This window comes from Hydra vulgaris, chromosome 08 (genome assembly GCF_038396675.1).
Source record: "Hydra vulgaris chromosome 08, alternate assembly HydraT2T_AEP".
Classification (NCBI taxonomy): domain Eukaryota; kingdom Metazoa; phylum Cnidaria; class Hydrozoa; order Anthoathecata; family Hydridae; genus Hydra; species Hydra vulgaris.
The window spans coordinates 6,895,001-6,903,633 of NC_088927.1; the positions used below are offsets into that span (position 1 = coordinate 6,895,001).

General features: G+C 29.1%; 1 non-coding gene across 1 annotated transcript; it reads right to left on the minus strand.

Annotated features, from left to right (window-relative positions):
* Positions 1 to 2,136: 2,136 nt before the first annotated feature.
* On the minus strand, positions 2,137 to 2,209 carry trnat-ugu (transfer RNA threonine (anticodon UGU)). Its single transcript has one exon. It is a non-coding gene; the product is annotated as a tRNA-Thr (tRNA).
* Between the last annotated feature and the right edge of the window lie 6,424 nt (positions 2,210 to 8,633).

An 8,633-nucleotide genomic window follows, 5' to 3' on the forward strand; every position in this document is an offset into this window, starting at 1 on the left:
TTATCCAAAGTTACCCGTATGCGAAAGTTACAAGTATGCGAAAAAATGAAACATAACTATACTAGGCGAACAAACTTCTTTAGATTTTATATGCTTGATTAATTTATAAACAAAAATTATGCAACTTAGACAACAAGCTGCTACACAAGCTAAGGCAGTGTACAAAGTATTCTAACTAACTTTCTTTGAGAAAAGTATCCAAAATATTTAATTCATTTTTTAAGGAACAACAACAACCATAAAACAAATAAAACTTTGAATAATCAAAATATAAACTAATTTTAATACTTTAATGTTTGAGAATTGAACAGATTCATATAAGTTCTTGTTATCCAAGTTTCAGTTAAACAAATAACCTTGAAAACATTTTTAGTTTCTTTTAATAAGTAAAACAGCTTTTCAAAGTTTTTTCAAACTTACACTTTTAATATTTACATGAAGGATTTTAATTTGTTTGCCGTTATTGATATTAAAAGCAGGTTCTTCTATTTCACTTGGACAGTAAGTAAAAGCAATCATTATTTATATCATGACAATATTTATGAATATGTTATTGTGAATAATAAACAGAACAATAAATAATTTCTTGAGTTTTAAGCAACATTTTATATTACCATTGGTTACCATTGGTGACATTTTCGTCTTCTGACTATAAATAATAAATTGTAAAATCAAAATAATATTCTCGATTTCTTTTAGAACTGAAACCATACTGAGGTTAACATTTGGTTCAATTTACCTCGTTTCCTATTTACTATTATTAAATTTTTTATGAAAGAATTGACAACGAATAATATTTTTTTGCTCTAATAGTAGATAATAGTAAATAATAGATTACCCTGGTTATAAGGTAATAATTTTTCAATGTTTAATTGGAAATAGTAGTAAAATTAGTAACAGAAAATGAAAAATGCTAATAAATTAGTCATGCCAATAACTGCGTCGTAACCATAGAGTTATTTTCTACATTTATATCTATTGAAGTTTTCATTTTACTAAAAATAAAAGTTTGGTGTTAAAAATCGCTATTTTCAGCCATTCCGGTGACAGTTATAGTATTTATCTTTTAATTTTCTCATTCAGTTAAACTTTTGAGTTTAATAAAAAATTTGAATGCAAACTCCACAAAGTTTTTATTTATTTTATACACTACAAAAACAAAATCGTTAACGATACAAACCTTGCGGGTGGGGAGGGGAAGGGCAGAATTTAAAGCTACGCAACTCCTTAAAAATGCGTTTTTTTACAATAAAATATAATATGCTTGAAATTTCAATTTACAAAATTATAATAAATAAATAAAAGCTGTTATAAAACTCATCAATCTTTACTTAATAAGAATATTATTTGAAGGAAACATATGCAAGCACGAAACTTTTCTAAAACACTGGAAGTAAACTAATATTAAAAACTAAATTAAAAAATATTTTCTAACGGACACCATTTCTAAGATTCATCAATGTAAAAAATCTTAATTGCGCTTGTTCAGTTTGAAAGTTCCAATAGAATCGGAACGGGGGTCATATTTAAAAAAGAACAAACTGGGAAAATAGGATTAATAAAAAAAGAGGGAAATCCAAAAAAAGACTGTTTAAATTACTCAGTGGGCACTGGACCCTAGAAAAGACTTATTTTGAACGTTCAAAAGACGTTTAAAACGTTTAAAAGACGTTTTACGTACCGTGCCCGCTGGGTATTTGATCGTAGATCTCTGGAGGCCTCAAAACGACACTAAAGAGTGCAAAATAATTTTTTTTTAAATGTTTATTTGCATTATTTTATATTCAATATTTTATATTTATACAGTAACTCTGGCTAATATGGTAATTAATGCGTTGGTAATTAAAAATTAAAAACCTTTTTTTTGTATACTGTGTATACTTAGTAAAAGTTTTAGTTTTCTGTTTGTTTTAAGATTTTCCCCTTTAAAACAAACAGTAAAGTACTATTCCGCTTTAAAGCAAACAGAAAAGTACCACGCGCATGTGCGATCAATGTCCAACAATGAACTGTCTATCACTGTGCATGCTCAAAATATTTTTCTGCGTAGAAATTTCCAAAACAATCTGAATGGAATCAGCTTAACATGAAAGAAAATTTATAATTAGGAGAGAGAAAAGAAATTGTAGAAATGGTAGCCCACGGAGAGAGTTGAACTCTCGACCCCTAGTTTACAAGACTAGTGCTCTAACCACTGAGCTACGCGGGCTCGACTTTGACGAAATTATAATTTATATAAAAATCAATTAGTTTAAAAAGCTTTAGCTGTTACAATTTTAAACAAAATTTTAACTTCGGAGAAATAAAACAGTTCAATTTTCAAACAATAACTTTTGTATTTTCATGTTAGCATCAAAATAAAACAGAAGTTATAAATATTTTAACATATTGTGATTTCAGTAGACTTCGCAGAGACATTTCAGTAGCGTATTTAACCAAATCTATTTTCAATCGACTGAGTTTTTAAGAAAATGTTTTTGTTATCGACTGTTTTTTGATCGATTTAATATTAATAATAACTACATAGATTTCGGTTTGTATTTAGTATATTCTTTTAGAAATTTTTATCAGAGCCAATAAGAAGCATGAAAATTTGAGGGTTTATTTGTTTCCAGGTTTCAATTGTCGCAATATTCTGCAGAGCATGTTATTTTTTTGACATAAGTGTAAACATATGATTAGAGCTGGCTCCATGTCTGGAACTTAGCTATTGCAATACTAAATAAGTTCTAATTTTTATCCATTCATATCTAGTCATATGGTGGTGGAATATGAGGTTCCTTAGCCGTGGTGAAGGTAACTTACCTAAGAGAAGGAAAGCTTTTATTAAAAAAAACAATTTAATTATGAGAAAGGCCAAGTTTAACATGAAAGGTAAAAGTTGTGGTGAGAAATCATCGTTTAAAAAAAAAAATTGTGTAAAGCAATAATTGGTACTTTAGGTACGTTTTTGGTCAATATCATTCTAACCTATCTCTTCCTCCTTAAGTATGCTTTGTATTCTTAGCTATATCTTAGTCATCAACCTTAAAAGATAAACGTTAATAAAATAATCAAAAAAAAAATAGTCAGTTGTGAGTATAATGCTTTTTAGCTTCCAATTACAGTATCCCATATCGTTTTTTAGAAGTCATCCAGTCTTTGCAAAAGTCTTCAATGGAAGCACAAATAAAAGTTGCGTTTTGAAGTTCTCTCCATTTGTTAATGGAAGCAAAAAAAAATGTATTGAGGAAGCAAACGATTAATAAACAATTATTTATCTATTAGATTCTTCTCGTAAATTTATAGTATATATTTATACGTATATATACATGTATATTTCTAATGTTATTGTATATCGAGTATATATTCTTATTGTATACCTTTAAATAAGTCTTTCAAAAAACATTTGTGTTTTTAGTTTGAGTATCTCCGAAACCATTTTTTCCAACCCCTTGGAAGATGTTAAAAAGCCTCATATTAGGCGAGAGTGGGGAGAAGTGGGACTGCCTGAAATTTCTAATTAGGAGTGGTGCCTAAATACTGTTATTTAATGTAAACAATTAAATTTCTTCCCTTCTATTTAGCACATATTGCTTTGTTTTCCCGCGTGCGATAGAAGTTCTAATTTTGAAATGTACCTTAAAAAAGTGTTTACATTTGGGTGAAGTGGGACAGAAAAAAGAAATGTTTATGCCCCGCTTCTTCCCGTCGCCATTTGATTATTTTGATTGGTAAAAGCTCTTGATCATTTTTATCTCAATTAGGTAATTTTATAATTTTATCAGTTTCTATTTAATAATTTGTGTAAAATGTTGTTTTAAATTTATTTGTTCACTTCTACTTACACTTGTCCCACTTTACCCCAGTGGCACGGTTTCTCTAAAAACAAAAATTTATGTACTTAGTTAAAATTGGCTGGAAACCTAAGGGGATTGAATTGGTGCTTAAAAAGAAGATTTATTTGTTAAAACTTGTTTGGTTCAGTTTATACATCAAATAAAAAAAGATATTGCAATTACCCTAAAAAAAATTTACGTGCTCACTTCTCCCCACTCTCCCCTACCGGTAAATATTGTTGTAATTATGTTTAATTTTTAATTTAATAATATAACTGCATAGCTTTGTTATTATAATAAACACGAAGCCGCGTTTAAGCAGCTCCGTATCAATGAAGCCACGTTTAAACAGCTCCGTATCAATACAAAACCTTTCCATTTTATTGAACCAGCAATGTTGTGCTAAAATAAAATCTAACGTTAATACAACGTTAATACAACGTTAACACAACGTTAATACAACGTAGTGTGCCGTCTGGTTATATAATATATAATGCTCGATAGCCACACTTGGTTTTACTGAACTTATTAATGACCTAATATAGGTTTGACCACTTTTTGATCTGCCTCAGGAAATAAATTGATTTTCTGTAGACTATCAGGTCACAAATATTTTTTGTTGCAGAGATTTGAGATGAAAACGGTGGAAATCTTTTTTGTTAATCGCACTGTAACCTACGTGATATAACGTAAGTTAATATATATATAGTGTATATATAGAGAGTCATTGGCCACAATGTATAGGCCACAATATATAGTGTCAAAATAAAACGTTTATTTTCCTGAGTAGGTCACTTCTAATTGAATTTTTACATTTTATATAATAAAAAGTCATTTACTAAAGTATTCAAAAAGTAATTATTTTACGTAGATCATGATTTTTGTTGAGATTACTAATTGACAGTTGGAACAGTTGTTAAAAAACTTATCCAGTCAACTTTTGAGAGACTAATCCATTTTGATTTCACCTTACAAAGGTTTGTAAACTACATTAAAAGATTTTCCTTTATCAACACAAAGGCGTCGTTTTCACCAGCCGCAAGAATAATTATACAACAAAGGCTGTATTACAATTTTAAACATTTTTCGGCTTCGTAAAAACATTTACTTCAAGCTTATGTTCGGGAAACTTATAGAAAAAAAACTGCACTGAAAAAACTGTATCAACTGCACACAACGTGTACAATTGGTACAGTTTTTTTCCATAATTGGAGAGCTTTGACATGGAAATTATGAGACAACCAGGCCTTGAATTGCAAACCCAAACTGCTGCTTCTACTTGTAATTTGATTTTGTGGTTGTTGGTGATTAGTACTCCAAGGTCTTGCTTAATGCATGCTGGAGCAAGATTACTTCCGTTACCGTCTATGTCAGCTATGGTATTTTTAATTAGTTTTTGCTGTAACCAACTTACATTATTTTGCACTTCTTGAGATTAAAATTATTAAAGGCAGTTTTGTGACCAATTTACAGCGCTGTCGATGTTCGATTACAGTTTCTCATAATCAGAGAAAAATTGATTGACCTCAATAACTTATGTGACGTTGATATAACTTGAGTATATTTTGGTATAGTTATAAATGAAGTCTAGTAAGTTATTGATTAAGAACACAAATAGCAGTGATGTGAAATGATCCTTAAGGGGCGTCACTTGTCACCAATTCCCACTAGGACGTTTATTCTCCAAATATTACTACTTGTTGTCTACTAGCTAGCTAACCAGTGATCCAGTTTAATAGTTGTCCACAAATGCCATATATAGTAGATATCCCCTAAAAAAATTTCAATGCTATTATAGAAACTACATATAATACATTAACTAAATTTAATGTGACAATAAAGTTTATGTTTTTTAGATATATAAATAAATAGTAATATAGAAATAAAAAATAAACAACGCAGAAGAACATAAGAAGCTATAAAAAAAGAAAATTTGAAGATACAGAAAAAATTTAACAATGTGGTAGAAAACCCAAGGAGAACATTTTATCTTTTGAACAGACCCATTTTAGAGCTTTCAAAATACCAGTTGCCCACAAATGGTGACATTTTAAGAAGATATTACTATGCTATTTCTCAAGAAGATATTGCCATTACTATTTCCTCAAAGCAATTAAAGTATAAAGTATAACTCAACAAAATCAAATATTAGTTGCTCCATGGAGAAAGGAGGGTATCAGCTAAAATGTCAACTCCTGGTGCAAAATATGAGACAGTTGTTAAAGATTGTCTTGTCAAAATTTTGTTGAAAAATGTAAATCTGTACCTAACACTTCCTGAAGGTTTAATGGCCTAAAATTGGTTCTGTAAAAAAGTTCATTTTTGGGACATCCTAACGTTGATTTGTACATAACAATGGATGCCTTATAAACCTGGTTGAATCCCGTAACATTTAAAAAATAATCAGCTTACCTTGGACATCTGGTTTATATAAATTTTACAGTCTTTGCCAAAACATATAACACGTTGCCACACAACGACTCTTTCATAAGATTCATGCTTATAAGCATGATTCTTATATAGAATTCTTTGTTTGACGGTGTTAAATTTTGAGACTTAGATATTAAATTGTGCACAGTGTTTCAAACTCTTATGTATGATAGTTCTCTCCGTCACCTTACTCGGATAGTTCTCTCTGTCACCACGGACGGTTTCACACCGATACACGCTATAGGTGAGAAACACTTGATATAAGGCTTGACTTTTTCTACTTTTTTTGAGAGTTTTTTGTGTTGAAACTTTAAAACCATTTTTTAAAACCATTTTTGAAGCAGATGAGGGAAAAACTGAAAACTGAAGTTATGGATCAACTAGGGTAAGGTTTCTAATACTGTACCAATGCCTATATTGTACTTAAGAAATTTTTAAATTTATTTTTTATCTTTGCTGAATGAAATTAAGGAGTCAACTCTTTTTTTGTCATCCAACTGCATTAAGGCCGGAGTAAGCTCTTGTTGGTTTGTTATTGGAGATTTCTTATTTAAGGGATTTATGGCTAAGCGTATTTCACTAAAAAAGTAAAAGATATGATTTGTTTAGTGTATTTATGTTAAAACATAATTTATCTAATTTCGAAATAACTACCTAGAATTTAAAATACCTAATTATCATTTGTCAAATTTTTTAATTAACCGAATGTCAGATTAGTTGCGTAATTTGTACCTCAGGGCAGATTCTAAATTGTATCGACGCTACCATTTTGACCGCTAAAAAACGCCAAGATAGTTTGACAAAAATTCCCTTTAAAAAAAAAAATTGAAATGTCAAAACAGAGATATGGATCATGGAGAGAAGAGGATATGGAAAAAGCTATTTTTACTTATCCTAATAGCGATATCGGATTAAATGCCGTTTGTTCAAAATACGGAATTCCTAAACAAACCTTTCAAAGGCATGTGGAACATAAAAATGTATAAGCAAATGACTCAACTATAATTGTTTTTAAAACAGATATAGTATATTTGGCATTATTTAGTATAACTATCTTTAATACCTGCCTTTCTCTTTTATTCTAATTCTAACTAGCCCATTGGTAAGCAAACAAATTTAAATAAAAATTGTACCATATTTGGTGATACCTGTTTTTGGCATTTTCCAGAAGATAAAAAAATTTAAGTTGCATAGAGTTTATTAAATAAAAAACTTTATCTCATTAGATTTTGGGCAGTTAAGTGTTAGGTTATGTTATAGCAGAATATTTCCAATTGCTGATTTTACAAAAACCATTCGTTTTAATCAGTTCTTTTAATCCTTTATATCTAAACTCATAAAATATTTGCGAAGTTGTAAAGTATTTGAATTCAAGAAAGTGGTACAATATTGGATTACAATGGTACAATTAAGGATCTAGTTTCCTTAATTGTACTCTTAGCGCTTTTTTTTTAATTTGATTCTTTGGAACTTAACGCTTTTTAAATTATGAGTTTTTTAAACATCTTTACAACAAACAATCCTTAAATTATGAAATACAATTGAATATCCACGTTTCAACTCAGTAGATGGCCTGCATTTTGAAATTTGGTCTTAGGGGGTACAATATTAGCAACCTTTCCTTACATATTTTTAATGTTTTAATTTAAATGTTCTGGCGTGAGAGCCGGGGAGGCCAGAGGAATATTCTTCCTTCCCCCCCCCACCTTTATACTTTTTTGTAAAGGACCTTTTTTTTAGGAAATTTCTAGATATAGAGGACTTTTTCAAGAAATTGACGATTGTGTCTCCACTTTGAAACCCGTGTCGTTGGCCATGGGCGATAAGATCATAACGATCCGAGTATCTTATTTATATTTTGATTTTTTGTTCAAAATTTAAATTTATTGATAATTTACATGTTGTTAAAAACTTTTGTTGTGCAACAGAAATAAAACAAACAAAATAAAAATTACAGTTACAAATAAAAACTATAGTTAAATCATTTTATTATTGTCGGTGTTAATGAAGTCCAATTCAGTAAAGAAAGATAAAACAGTAAGCGCTGTTATTAAATTAAATAAACCGTTATAAAAACAAACAATACATCTGAAAATCTGAAAAAAAAATGCTTTCCATCTCTAATTCTAGTTAAAACTTAACCAATGTTAATACAAAAAAGTTAATCTATATTGTTAAAAAAATATTTACTAAATTTCACAAACGTTAAAATTATTTTTAAAATGTTTAATTAATGTCAAATGGAAAAAAAGTTATAAAACAACATTTAAAAATCATTGAAATAAAAAAAATAAATCTAAAAATTTAAATCTTAAAGTTAATGATTACAAAGCTAACATTTATTTTAAGAGAAAGTGATAAAATTTATTTTCAAGCTATTGTAGA